General features: G+C 35.8%; 1 protein-coding gene across 1 annotated transcript in view; it reads right to left on the bottom strand.

Annotated features, from left to right (window-relative positions):
• The window catches only part of zgc:77752 (uncharacterized protein LOC393862 homolog), a 52603-nt gene that overhangs the window by 3958 nt on the left and 31745 nt on the right, over positions 1-16900 (bottom strand). The window lies entirely within an intron of this gene.

The raw sequence follows: 16900 nt of genomic DNA, 5'->3' as shown, positions 1-16900 counted from the left end.
CTGTATATATTATATAATAACACACCGTGCGTTACTGGGTATAACACTCCTGTATATATTATATAATAACACACCATGTATTACTGGGTATAACACTCCTGTATATATATTATATAATAACACACCGTGTGTTACTGGGTATAACACTCCTGTATATATTATATAATAACACACCGTGCGTTACTGGGTATAACACTCCTGTATATATTATATAATAACACACCGTGTGTTACTGGGTATAACACTCCTGTATATATATTATATAACAACACACCGTGTGTTACTGGGTATAACACTCGTTTATATATATTATATAACACACCATGCGTTACCGGGTATAACACTCCTGTATATATTATATAATAACACACCGTGCGTTACCGGGTATGACACTCCTGTATATATTATATAATAGCACACCGTGCGTTACTGGGTATAACACTCCTGTATATATATTATATAATAACACACCGTGCGTTACCGGGTATAACACTCCTGTATATATAATATAATAACACACCGTGTGTTACTGGGTATAACACTCCTGTATATATATTATATAATAACACACCGTGTGTTACTGGGTATAACACTCCTGTATATATATTATATAATAACACACCGTGCGTTACCGGGTATAACACTCCTGTATATATAATATAATAACACACCGTGTGTTACTGGGTATAACACTCCTGTATATATATTATATAATAACACACCGTGTGTTACTGGGTATAACGCTCCTGTATATATATTATGTAATAACACACCGTGTGTTACCGGGTATAACACTCCTGTATATATATTATATAATAACCCACCGTGTGTTACTGGGTATAACACTCCAGTATATATTATATGATAACCCACCGTGTGTTACCGGGTATAACACTCCTGTGTATATATTATATAATAACACACCGTGCGTTACCGAGTATAACACTCCTGTATATATATTATATAATAACCCACCGTGTGTTACTGGGTATAACACTCCTGTATATATTATATAATAACCCACCATGTGATACCGGGTATAACACTCCTGTATATATATTATATAATAACACACCGTGCGTTACCGGGTATAACACTCCTGTATATATTATATAATAACCCACCGTGTGTTACCGGGTATAACACTCCTGTATATATATTATATAATAACACACCGTGCGTTACCGCGTATAACACTCCTGTATATATTATATAATAACCCACCGTGTGATACCGGGTATAACACTCCTGTATATATTATATAATAACTCACCGTGCGTTACCGGGTGTAACACTCCTGTATATATTATATAATAACACACCGTGCGTTACTGGGTATAACACTCCTGTATATATTATATAATAACACACCATGTGTTACTGGGTATAACACTCCTGTATATATATTATATAATAACACACCGTGTGTTACTGGGTACAACACTCCTGTATATACATTATATAATAACCCACCATGTGTTACTGCGGAAACACTCCTGTATATATTATATAATAACACGCCGTGCGTTACTGGGTATAACACTCCTGTATATATATTATATAATAACACACCGTGTGTTACTGGGTATAACGCTCCTATATATATATTATATAACAACACACCGTGTGTTACTGGGTATAACACTCGTTTATATATTTTATATAACACACCATGTGTTACTGGGTATAACGCTCCTGTATATATATTATATAATAACACACCGTGTGTTACTGGGTATGACACTCCTGTATATATTATATAATAACACACCGTGCGTTACTGGGTATAACACTCCTGTATATATTATATAATAACACACCATGTATTACTGGGTATAACACTCCTGTATATATATTATATAATAACACACCGTGTGTTACTGGGTATAACACTCCTGTATATATTATATAATAACACACCGTGCGTTACTGGGTATAACACTCCTGTATTTCTATTAGATAACAACACACCGTGTGTTACTGGGTATAACACTCGTTTATATATATTATATAACACACCATGCGTTACCGGGTATAACACTCCTGTATATATTATATAATAACACACCGTGCGTTACCGGGTATGACACTCCTGTATATATTATATAATAGCACACCGTGCGTTACTGGGTATAACACTCCTGTATATATATTATATAATAACACACCGTGCGTTACCGGGTATAACACTCCTGTATATATTATATAATAACACACCGTGCGTTACTGGGTATAACACTCCTGTATATATTATATAATAACACACCGTGTGTTACTGGGTATAACACTCATGTATATATATTATATAATAACACACCGTGCGTTACTGGGTATAACACTCCTGTATATATTATATAATAACACACCGTGCGTTACTGGGTATAACACTCCTGTATATATATTATATAATAACACACCGTGTGTTACTGGGTGTAACACTCCTGTATATATTATATAATAACACACCGTGTGTTACTGGGTATAACACTCCTGTATATATTATATAATAACACACCGTGTGTTACTGGGTATAACACTCCTGTATATATATTATATAATAACACACCGTGTGTTACTGGGTATAACACTCCTGTATATATTATATAATAACACACCGTGTGTTACTGGGTGTAACACTCCTGTATATATATTATTTAATAACACACCGTGTGTTAGTGGGTATAACACTCCTGTATATATATTATATAATAACTCACCGAGTGTTACTGGGTATAACACTCCTGTATATATATTATATAACAACACACCGTGTGTTACTGGGTATAACACTCCTGTATATATATTATATAATAACACACCATGCGTTACCGGGTATAACACTCCTGTATATATTATATAATAACACACCGTGCGTTACCGGGTATAACACTCCTGTATATATTATATAATAACACACCATGTGTTACTGGGTATAACACTCCTGTATATATATTATATAATAACACACCATGTGTTACTGGGTATAACACTCCTGTATATATATTATATAATAACACACCGTGCGTTACTGGGTATAACACTCCTGTATATATTATATAATAGCACACCATGCGTTACTGGGTATAACACTCCTGTATCTATATTATATAATAACACACCATGTGTTACTGGGTATAACACTCCTGTATATATATTATATAATAACACACCGTGCGTTACCGGGTATAACACTCCTCTATATATATTATATCATAACACACCGTGCGTTACCGGGTATAACACTCCTGTATATATATTATATAATAACACACCGTGCGTTACCGGGTATAACACTCCTGTATATATATTATATAACACACAGTGCGTTACCGGGTATAACACTCCTGTATATATATTATATAACACACTGTGTGTTACTGGGTGTAACACTCCTGTATGTATATTATATAATAACATGCCGTGTGTTACTGCGTATAACACTCCTGTATATATATTATATAAGAACACACCGTGTGTTACTGGGTATAACACTCCTGTATGTATATTATATAATAACACACTGTGTGTTACTGGGTATAACACTCCTGTATGTATATTATATAATAACACACTGTGTGTTACTGGGTATAACACTCCTGTATGTATATTATATAATAACACACCGTGTGTTACCGGGTATAACACTCCTGTATATATATTATATAATAATACAACGTGTGTTACTGGGTATAACACTCCTGTATATATTATATAATAACACACCGTGCGTTACTGGGTATAACACTCCTGCATATATTATATAATAACACACCGTGCGTTACTGGGTATAACACTCCTGTATATATTATATAATAACACACCGTGTGTTACTGGGTGTAACACTCCTGTATATATTATATAATAACACACCGTGCGTTACTGGGTATAACACTCCTGTATATATTATATAATAACACACCGTGCGTTACTGGGTATAACACTCCTGTATATATTATATAATAACACACCGTGTGTTACTGGCTGTAACACTCCTGTATATATATTATATAATAACACACCGTGTGTTACTGGGTATAACACTCCTGTATATATATTATATAATAACACACCGTGTGTTACTGGGTGTAACACTCCTGTATATATATTATATAATAACACACCGTGCGTTACTGGGTATAACACTCCTGTATATATTATATAATAACACACCGTGCGTTACTGGGTATACCACTCCTGTATATATTATATAATAACACACCGTGTGTTACCGGGTATAACACTCCTGTATATATATTATATAATAATACAACGTGTGTTACTGGGTATAACACTCCTGTATATATTATATAATAACACACCGTGCGTTACTGGGTATAACACTCCTGTATATATTATATAATAACACACCGTGCGTTACTGGGTATAAAACTCCTGTATATATTATATAATAACACACCGTGTGTTACTGGGTGTAACACTCCTGTATATATATTATATAATAACACACCGTGTGTTACTGGGTATAACACTCCTGTATATATTATATAATAACACACCGTGCGTTACTGGGTATAACACTCCTGTATATATTATATAATAACACACCGTGCGTTACTGGGTATAACACTCCTGTATATATTATATAATAACACACCGTGCGTTACTGGGTATAACACTCCTGTATATATTATATAATAACACACCATGCGTTACTGGGTATAACACTCCTGTATATATTATATAATAACACACCGTGTGTTACTGGGTGTAACACTCCTGTATATATATTATATAATAACACACCATGTGTTACTGGGTATAACGCTCCTGTATATATATTATATAACACACCGTGTGTTACTGGGTATAACGCTCCTGTATATATTATATAATAACACTCCTTTATATATTATATAATAATACAACGTGTGTTACTGGGCATAACACTCCTGTATATATTATATAATAACACACCGTGCGTTACTGGGTATAACACTCCTGTATATATTATATAATAACACACCATGTATTACTGGGTATAACACTCCTGTATATATATTATATAATAACACACCGTGTGTTACTGGGTATAACACTCCTGTATATATTATATAATAACACACCGTGCGTTACTGGGTATAACACTCCTGTATATATTATATAATAACACACCATGTATTACTGGGTATAACACTCCTGTATATATATTATATAATAACACACCGTGTGTTACTGGGTATAACACTCCTGTATATATTATATAATAACACACCGTGCGTTACTGGGTATAACACTCCTGTATATATTATATAATAACACACCGTGTGTTACTGGGTATAACACTCCTGTATATATATTATATAACAACACACCGTGTGTTACTGGGTATAACACTCGTTTATATATATTATATAACAAACCATGCGTTACCGGGTATAACACTCCTGTATATATTATATAATAACACACCGTGCGTTACCGGGTATGACACTCCTGTATATATTATATAATAGCACACCGTGCGTTACTGGGTATAACACTCCTGTATATATATTAAATAATAACACACCGTGCGTTACCGGGTATAACACTCCTGTATATATAATATAATAACACACCGTGTGTTACTGGGTATAACACTCCTGTATATATATTATATAATAACACACCGTGTGTTACTGGGTATAACACTCCTGTATATATATTATATAATAACACACCGTGCGTTACCGGGTATAACACTCCTGTATATATAATATAATAACACACCGTGTGTTACTGGGTATAACACTCCTGTATATATATTATATAATAACACACCGTGTGTTACTGGGTATAACGCTCCTGTATATATATTATGTAATAACACACCGTGTGTTACCGGGTATAACACTCCTGTATATATATTATATAATAACCCACCGTGTGTTACTGGGTATAACACTCCAGTATATATTATATGATAACCCACCGTGTGTTACCGGGTATAACACTCCTGTGTATATATTATATAATAACACATGGTGCGTTACCGGGTATAACACTCCTGTATATATATTATATAATAACCCACCGTGTGTTACTGGGTATAACACTCCTGTATATATTATATAATAACCCACCATGTGATACCGGGTATAACACTCCTGTATATATATTATATAATAACACACCGTGCGTTACCGGGTATAACACTCCTGTATATATTATATAATAACCCACCGTGTGTTACCGGGTATAACACTCCTGTATATATATTATATAATAACACACCGTGCGTTACCGCGTATAACACTCCTGTATATATTATATAATAACCCACCGTGTGATACCGGGTATAACACTCCTGTATATATTATATAATAACTCACCGTGCGTTACCGGGTATAACACTCCTGTATATATTATATAATAACACACCGTGCGTTACTGGGTATAACACTCCTGTATATATTATATAATAACACACCATGTGTTACTGGGTATAACACTCCTGTATATATATTATATAATAACACACCGTGTGTTACTGGGTACAACACTCCTGTATATACATTATATAATAACCCACCATGTGTTACTGCGGAAACACTCCTGTATATATTATATAATAACACGCCGTGCGTTACTGGGTATAACACTCCTGTATATATATTATATAATAACACACCGTGTGTTACTGGGTATAACGCTCCTATATATATATTATATAACAACACACCGTGTGTTACTGGGTATAACACTCGTTTATATATTTTATATAACACACCATGTGTTACTGGGTATAACGCTCCTGTATATATATTATATAATAACACACCGTGTGTTACTGGGTATAACACTCCTGTATATATTATATAATAACACACCGTGCGTTACTGGGTATAACACTCCTGTATATATTATATAATAACACACCATGTATTACTGGGTATAACACTCCTGTATATATATTATATAATAACACACCGTGTGTTACTGGGTATAACACTCCTGTATATATTATATAATAACACACCGTGCGTTACTGGGTATAACACTCCTGTATATATATTATATAACAACACACCGTGTGTTACTGGGTATAACACTCGTTTATATATATTATATAACACACCATGCGTTACCGGGTATAACACTCCTGTATATATTATATAATAACACACCGTGCGTTACCGGGTATGACACTCCTGTATATATTATATAATAGCACACCGTGCGTTACTGGGTATAACACTCCTGTATATATATTATATAATAACACACCGTGTGTTACTGGGTATAACACTCCTGTATATATTATATAATAACACACCGTGTGTTACTGGGTATAACACTCATGTATATATATTATATAATAACACACCGTGCGTTACTGGGTATAACACTCCTGTATATATTATATAATAACACACCGTGCGTTACTGGGTATAACACTCCTGTATATATATTATATAATAACACACCGTGTGTTACTGGGTGTAACACTCCTGTATATATTATATAATAACACACCGTGTGTTACTGGGTATAACACTCCTGTATATATTATATAATAACACACCGTGTGTTACTGGGTATAACACTCCTGTATATATATTATATAATAACACACCGTGTGTTACTGGGTATAACACTCCTGTATATATTATATAATAACACACCGTGTGTTACTGGGTGTAACACTCCTGTATATATATTATTTAATAACACACCGTGTGTTAGTGGGTATAACACTCCTGTATATATATTATATAATAACTCACCGAGTGTTACTGGGTATAACACTCCTGTATATATATTATATAACAACACACCGTGTGTTACTGGGTATAACACTCCTGTATATATATTATATAATAACACACCATGCGTTACCGGGTATAACACTCCTGTATATATTATATAATAACACACCGTGCGTTACCGGGTATAACACTCCTGTATATATTATATAATAACACACCATGTGTTACTGGGTATAACACTCCTGTATATATATTATATAATAACACACCATGTGTTACTGGGTATAACACTCCTGTATATATATTATATCATAACACACCGTGCGTTACCGGGTATAACACTCCTGTATATATATTATATAATAACACACCGTGCGTTACCGGGTATAACACTCCTGTATATATATTATATAACACACAGTGCGTTACCGGGTATAACACTCCTGTATATATATTATATAACACACTGTGTGTTACTGGGTGTAACACTCCTGTATGTATATTATATAATAACATGCCGTGTGTTACTGCGTATAACACTCCTGTATATATATTATATAAGAACACACCGGGTGTTACTGGGTATAACACTCCTGTATGTATATTATATAATAACACACTGTGTGTTACTGGGTATAACACTCCTGTATGTATATTATATAATAACACACTGTGTGTTACTGGGTATAACACTCCTGTATGTATATTATATAATAACACACCGTGTGTTACCGGGTATAACACTCCTGTATATATATTATATAATAATACAACGTGTGTTACTGGGTATAACACTCCTGTATATATTATATAATAACACACCGTGCGTTACTGGGTATAACACTCCTGCATATATTATATAATAACACACCGTGCGTTACTGGGTATAACACTCCTGTATATATTATATAATAACACACCGTGTGTTACTGGGTGTAACACTCCTGTATATATTATATAATAACACACCGTGCGTTACTGGGTATAACACTCCTGTATATATTATATAATAACACACCGTGCGTTACTGGGTATAACACTCCTGTATATATTATATAATAACACACCGTGTGTTACTGGCTGTAACACTCCTGTATATATATTATATAATAACACACCGTGTGTTACTGGGTATAACACTCCTGTATATATATTATATAATAACACACCGTGTGTTACTGGGTGTAACACTCCTGTATATATATTATATAATAACACACCGTGCGTTACTGGGTATAACACTCCTGTATATATTATATAATAACACACCGTGCGTTACTGGGTATACCACTCCTGTATATATTATATAATAACACACCGTGTGTTACCGGGTATAACACTCCTGTATATATATTATATAATAATACAACGTGTGTTACTGGGTATAACACTCCTGTATATATTATATAATAACACACCGTGCGTTACTGGGTATAACACTCCTGTATATATTATATAATAACACACCGTGCGTTACTGGGTATAAAACTCCTGTATATATTATATAATAACACACCGTGTGTTACTGGGTGTAACACTCCTGTATATATATTATATAATAACACACCGTGTGTTACTGGGTATAACACTCCTGTATATATTATATAATAACACACCGTGCGTTACTGGGTATAACACTCCTGTATATATTATATAATAACACACCGTGCGTTACTGGGTATAACACTCCTGTATATATTATATAATAACACACCGTGCGTTACTGGGTATAACACTCCTGTATATATTATATAATAACACACCATGCGTTACTGGGTATAACACTCCTGTATATATTATATAATAACACACCGTGTGTTACTGGGTGTAACACTCCTGTATATATATTATATAATAACACACCATGTGTTACTGGGTATAACGCTCCTGTATATATATTATATAACACACCGTGTGTTACTGGGTATAACGCTCCTGTATATATTATATAATAACACTCCTTTATATATTATATAATAATACAACGTGTGTTACTGGGCATAACACTCCTGTATATATTATATAATAACACACCGTGCGTTACTGGGTATAACACTCCTGTATATATTATATAATAACACACCATGTATTACTGGGTATAACACTCCTGTATATATATTATATAATAACACACCGTGTGTTACTGGGTATAACACTCCTGTATATATTATATAATAACACACCGTGCGTTACTGGGTATAACACTCCTGTATATATTATATAATAACACACCATGTATTACTGGGTATAACACTCCTGTATATATATTATATAATAACACACCGTGTGTTACTGGGTATAACACTCCTGTATATATTATATAATAACACACCGTGCGTTACTGGGTATAACACTCCTGTATATATTATATAATAACACACCGTGTGTTACTGGGTATAACACTCCTGTATATATATTATATAACAACACACCGTGTGTTACTGGGTATAACACTCGTTTATATATATTATATAACAAACCATGCGTTACCGGGTATAACACTCCTGTATATATTATATAATAACACACCGTGCGTTACCGGGTATGACACTCCTGTATATATTATATAATAGCACACCGTGCGTTACTGGGTATAACACTCCTGTATATATATTAAATAATAACACACCGTGCGTTACCGGGTATAACACTCCTGTATATATAATATAATAACACACCGTGTGTTACTGGGTATAACACTCCTGTATATATATTATATAATAACACACCGTGTGTTACTGGGTATAACACTCCTGTATATATATTATATAATAACACACCGTGCGTTACCGGGTATAACACTCCTGTATATATAATATAATAACACACCGTGTGTTACTGGGTATAACACTCCTGTATATATATTATATAATAACACACCGTGTGTTACTGGGTATAACGCTCCTGTATATATATTATGTAATAACACACCGTGTGTTACCGGGTATAACACTCCTGTATATATATTATATAATAACCCACCGTGTGTTACTGGGTATAACACTCCAGTATATATTATATGATAACCCACCGTGTGTTACCGGGTATAACACTCCTGTGTATATATTATATAATAACACATGGTGCGTTACCGGGTATAACACTCCTGTATATATATTATATAATAACCCACCGTGTGTTACTGGGTATAACACTCCTGTATATATTATATAATAACCCACCATGTGATACCGGGTATAACACTCCTGTATATATATTATATAATAACACACCGTGCGTTACCGGGTATAACACTCCTGTATATATTATATAATAACCCACCGTGTGTTACCGGGTATAACACTCCTGTATATATATTATATAATAACACACCGTGCGTTACCGCGTATAACACTCCTGTATATATTATATAATAACCCACCGTGTGATACCGGGTATAACACTCCTGTATATATTATATAATAACTCACCGTGCGTTACCGGGTATAACACTCCTGTATATATTATATAATAACACACCGTGCGTTACTGGGTATAACACTCCTGTATATATTATATAATAACACACCATGTGTTACTGGGTATAACACTCCTGTATATATATTATATAATAACACACCGTGTGTTACTGGGTACAACACTCCTGTATATACATTATATAATAACCCACCATGTGTTACTGCGGAAACACTCCTGTATATATTATATAATAACACGCCGTGCGTTACTGGGTATAACACTCCTGTATATATATTATATAATAACACACCGTGTGTTACTGGGTATAACGCTCCTATATATATATTATATAACAACACACCGTGTGTTACTGGGTATAACACTCGTTTATATATTTTATATAACACACCATGTGTTACTGGGTATAACGCTCCTGTATATATATTATATAATAACACACCGTGTGTTACTGGGTATAACACTCCTGTATATATTATATAATAACACACCGTGCGTTACTGGGTATAACACTCCTGTATATATTATATAATAACACACCATGTATTACTGGGTATAACACTCCTGTATATATATTATATAATAACACACCGTGTGTTACTGGGTATAACACTCCTGTATATATTATATAATAACACACCGTGCGTTACTGGGTATAACACTCCTGTATATATATTATATAACAACACACCGTGTGTTACTGGGTATAACACTCGTTTATATATATTATATAACACACCATGCGTTACCGGGTATAACACTCCTGTATATATTATATAATAACACACCGTGCGTTACCGGGTATGACACTCCTGTATATATTATATAATAGCACACCGTGCGTTACTGGGTATAACACTCCTGTATATATATTATATAATAACACACCGTGTGTTACTGGGTATAACACTCCTGTATATATTATATAATAACACACCGTGTGTTACTGGGTATAACACTGATGTATATATATTATATAATAACACACCGTGCGTTACTGGGTATAACACTCCTGTATATATTATATAATAACACACCGTGCGTTACTGGGTATAACACTCCTGTATATATATTATATAATAACACACCGTGTGTTACTGGGTGTAACACTCCTGTATATATTATATAATAACACACCGTGTGTTACTGGGTATAACACTCCTGTATATATTATATAATAACACACCGTGTGTTACTGGGTATAACACTCCTGTATATATATTATATAATAACACACCGTGTGTTACTGGGTATAACACTCCTGTATATATTATATAATAACACACCGTGTGTTACTGGGTGTAACACTCCTGTATATATATTATTTAATAACACACCGTGTGTTAGTGGGTATAACACTCCTGTATATATATTATATAATAACTCACCGAGTGTTACTGGGTATAACACTCCTGTATATATATTATATAACAACACACCGTGTGTTACTGGGTATAACACTCCTGTATATATATTATATAATAACACACCATGCGTTACCGGGTATAACACTCCTGTATATATTATATAATAACACACCGTGCGTTACCGGGTATAACACTCCTGTATATATTATATAATAACACACCATGTGTTACTGGGTATAACACTCCTGTATATATATTATATAATAACACACCATGTGTTACTGGGTATAACACTCCTGTATATATATTATATAATAACACACCGTGCGTTACTGGGTATAACACTCCTGTATATATTATATAATAGCACACCATGCGTTACTGGGTATAACACTCCTGTATCTATATTATATAATAACACACCATGTGTTACTGGGTATAACACTCCTGTATATATATTATATAATAACACACCGTGCGTTACCGGGTATAACACTCCTCTATATATATTATATCATAACACACCGTGCGTTACCGGGTATAACACTCCTGTATATATATTATATAATAACACACCGTGCGTTACCGGGTATAACACTCCTGTATATATATTATATAACACACAGTGCGTTACCGGGTATAACACTCCTGTATATATATTATATAACACACTGTGTGTTACTGGGTGTAACACTCCTGTATGTATATTATATAATAACATGCCGTGTGTTACTGCGTATAACACTCCTGTATATATATTATATAAGAACACACCGTGTGTTACTGGGTATAACACTCCTGTATGTATATTATATAATAACACACTGTGTGTTACTGGGTATAACACTCCTGTATGTATATTATATAATAACACACTGTGTGTTACTGGGTATAACACTCCTGTATGTGTATTATATAATAACACACCGTGTGTTACTGGGTATAACACTCCTGTATATATATTATATAATAACTCACTGTGTGTTACTGGGTATAACACTCCTGTATGTATATTATATAATAGCTCACCGTGTGTTACTGGGTGTAACACTCCTGTATATATATTATATAATAACTCACCGTGTGTTACTGGGTGTAGCACTCCTGTATATATATTATATAATAACACACCGTGTGTTACTGGGTATAACACTCCTGTATATATATTATATAATAACTCACCGTGTGTTACTGGGTATAACACTCCTGTATATATATTATATAATAACTCACCGTGTGTTACCGGGTATAACACTCCTGTATATATATTATATAATAACACACTGTGTGTTACTGGGTATAACACTCCTGTATATATATTATATAATAACACACCGAGTGTTACTGGGTATAACACTCCTGTATATATATTATATAATAACACACCCTGTGTTACTGGGTATAACACTCCTGTATATATATTATATAATAACACACCCTGTGTTACTGGGTATAACACTCCTGTATATATATTATATAATAACACACCGAGTGTTACTGGGTATAACACTCCTGTATATATATTATATAATAGCTCACCATGTGTTACTGGATATAACACTCCTGTACACAGATTTTACTGTACTTGCAAATTCATGTTTCAAGCCAAGCTTCTGTGCTTTAATAAATCCCTCTCCACTTAGAGGGGATTAAGTTTACAAGGTAATTGCACCTTATCGCTGTGTGAACTCGTCACTGAACACCTGTCTCTGCCCGAAATACCTGGTGCGGTTATAACATACTGTGAGCGGTGACTTTGGAATTCACAATAATGGTGACAGAAATTGGTTTAAGCTAATTGCCCGATTGAAAGGTTTAAGTGGGTGGGGGCCGATGGATGGGTTGTAATTGGCTTCAAAAATTAGCTGTTTTTAAAAAAAATTGAACTAACATCAAGCGGAGAAAGAGAAAAGGCTGGAAATTAGACCTCACTGTGACCGTTTTATGGGTGAAAAGTGGGGGCACAGATCTCCAGTTTAGGGGGCCCACCTTCCACACGCACAAACTACCACCCCCCCCTTCCCGTGCATCTTCTGCGTCCCCCCACCCCCCCAAAAAAACTTACCTGAGGGCCACTGCCCTCACTGCAAGTGGCTCGAATTGACCAAGGCTTCACCAGCAAACTGCGCGGGGCCTGCGGACGGCCATCGGCAATAAAATAAAGCCCGAGGATCAATATCGATCTGTGTGGGCCGACCTGTGTGGGCCGACCTGTGTGGGCCATCACGGATCATTCCCTCCACCCACTTCACACCAGCCGAGCGGCACTCATAAATTCCAACCCGAAATTTCTCTCAGCCGAATCTCTCTCTCTCACTACCTCTCTCTCTCTCTCTCTCTCACTACCTCTCTCTCTCTCTCTCTCACTACCTCTCTCTCTCACTACCTCTCTCTCTCTCTCTCTCACTACCTCTCTCTCTCTCTCTCTCACTACCACTTGGAGAAGCAAGGATTAATCAGGGATAGTCAACATGGCTTTGTCAAGGGAAGATCATGTCTGACTAATTTGATTGAATTTTTTGAGGGGGTGACTAGGCGTGTGGATGAGGGTAACGCAGTGGATGTGGTATACATGGATTTCAGTAAGGCCTTCGATAAAGTCCCCCACAGGAGACTGGTCAAGAAGGTACGAGCCCATGGATTCCAGGGTGCCTTGGCACTTTGGATACAAAACTGGCTTAGTGGCAGAAGGCAGAGGGTGATGGTCGAAGGTTGTTTTTGTGACTGGAAGCCTGTGGCCAGTGGGGTACCACAGGGATCGGTGCTGGGTCCCTTGCTGTTTGTGGTCTACATTAACGACTTGGATATGAATGTAAAAGGTATGATCAGTAAGTTCACTGATGATACAAAAATTGGTAGGGTGGTAAATAGCGAGGAGGATAGCCTCAGTCTGCAGGACGATATAGATGGGTTGGTCAGATGGGCGGAACAGTGGCAAATGGAATTTAACCCGGAAAAGTGCGAGGTGATGCACTTTGGAGGGACTAACAAGGCAAGGGAATACACAATGAATGGGAGGACCCTAGGCAAGACAGAGGGTCAGAGGGATCTTGGTGTGCAAGTTCACAGATCCCTGAAGGCGGCGGAACAGGTAGATAAGGTGGTAAAGAAGGCATATGGGATACTTGCCTTTATTAGCCGAGGCATAGAATACAAGAGCAAGGAGGTTATGATGGAGCTGTATAAAACACTGGTTAGGCCACAGCTGGAGTACTGTGTGCAGTTCTGGTCGCCACACTACAGGAAGGATGTGATCGCTTTGGAGAGGGTGCAGAGGAGATTCACCAGGATGTTACCAGGGCTGGAGCGCTTCAGCTATGAAGAGAGACTGGGAAGATTGGGTTTGTTTTCCTTGGAGCAGAGGAGGCTGAGGGGGGACATGATTGAGGTGTACAAAATTATGAGGGGCACAGATAGGATGGATACTAAGGAGCTTTTTCCCTTCGTTGAGGGTTCTATAACAAGGGGACATAGATTCAAGGTAAAAGGCGGGAGGTTTAGAGGGGATTTGAGAAAGAACTTTTTCACCCAGAGGGTGGTTGGAGTCTGGAACTCACTGCCTGAAAGGGTTGTGGAGGCAGGAACCCTCACAACATTCAAGAAGCATTTGGATGAGCACTTGAAATGCCATAGCATACAAGGCTACGGACCAAATGCTGGAATATGGGATTAGAGTAGACAGGGCTGATGGCCGGCGCGGACACGATGGGCCGAAGGGCCTCTATCCGTGCTGTATAACTCTATGACTCTATGACTCTCTCTCTCTCTCTCACTACCTCTCTCTCTCACTACCCCTCTCTCTCTCTCTCTCTCACTACCTCTCTCTCACTACCTCTCTCTCTCTCTCACTACCTCTCTCTCTCTCTCTCTCACTACCTCTCTCTCTCTCTCTCTCTCACTACCTCTCTCTCTCTCTCACTACCTCTCTCTCTCTCTCTCACTACCTCTCTCTCTCTCTCACTACCTCTCTCCCTCTCTCTCTCTCACTACCTCTCTCTCTCTCACTCTCACTACCTCTCTCTCTCTATTTCTCTCTCTCCCTCTCACTACCTCTCTCTCTCTCCCTCTCACTATCTCTCTCTCACTACCTCTCTCTCTCTATCTCTCTCTCTCCCTCTCTCACTCAGCTTAATACACTTTCTAACATTATAGAGCACCAAACAAATATTACAACAGGTGGATAATCGGAACAGTCTCATTTTTTCTCTCAGACACAGTGAGTGATTAAAAAAAACACTCAATATAAATTTTAACCTCATTAAGGTTTTGAAATTTGTCCTCGAGTTTTTAAAATTATTTGATGAAAATCTACAGAGCAAAAAGTGATGGAAGCTCAAGAGAAATATTTCATCAGGTCAGCTGATTGTGTTAAAGAATCTTCCCTCA

Source organism: Heptranchias perlo, chromosome 24, assembly GCF_035084215.1.
Source record: "Heptranchias perlo isolate sHepPer1 chromosome 24, sHepPer1.hap1, whole genome shotgun sequence".
NCBI lineage: Eukaryota > Metazoa > Chordata > Chondrichthyes > Hexanchiformes > Hexanchidae > Heptranchias > Heptranchias perlo.
Note: the sequence above shows the minus strand (reverse complement) of the source record. Positions and strands in the feature narration are given on the sequence as shown.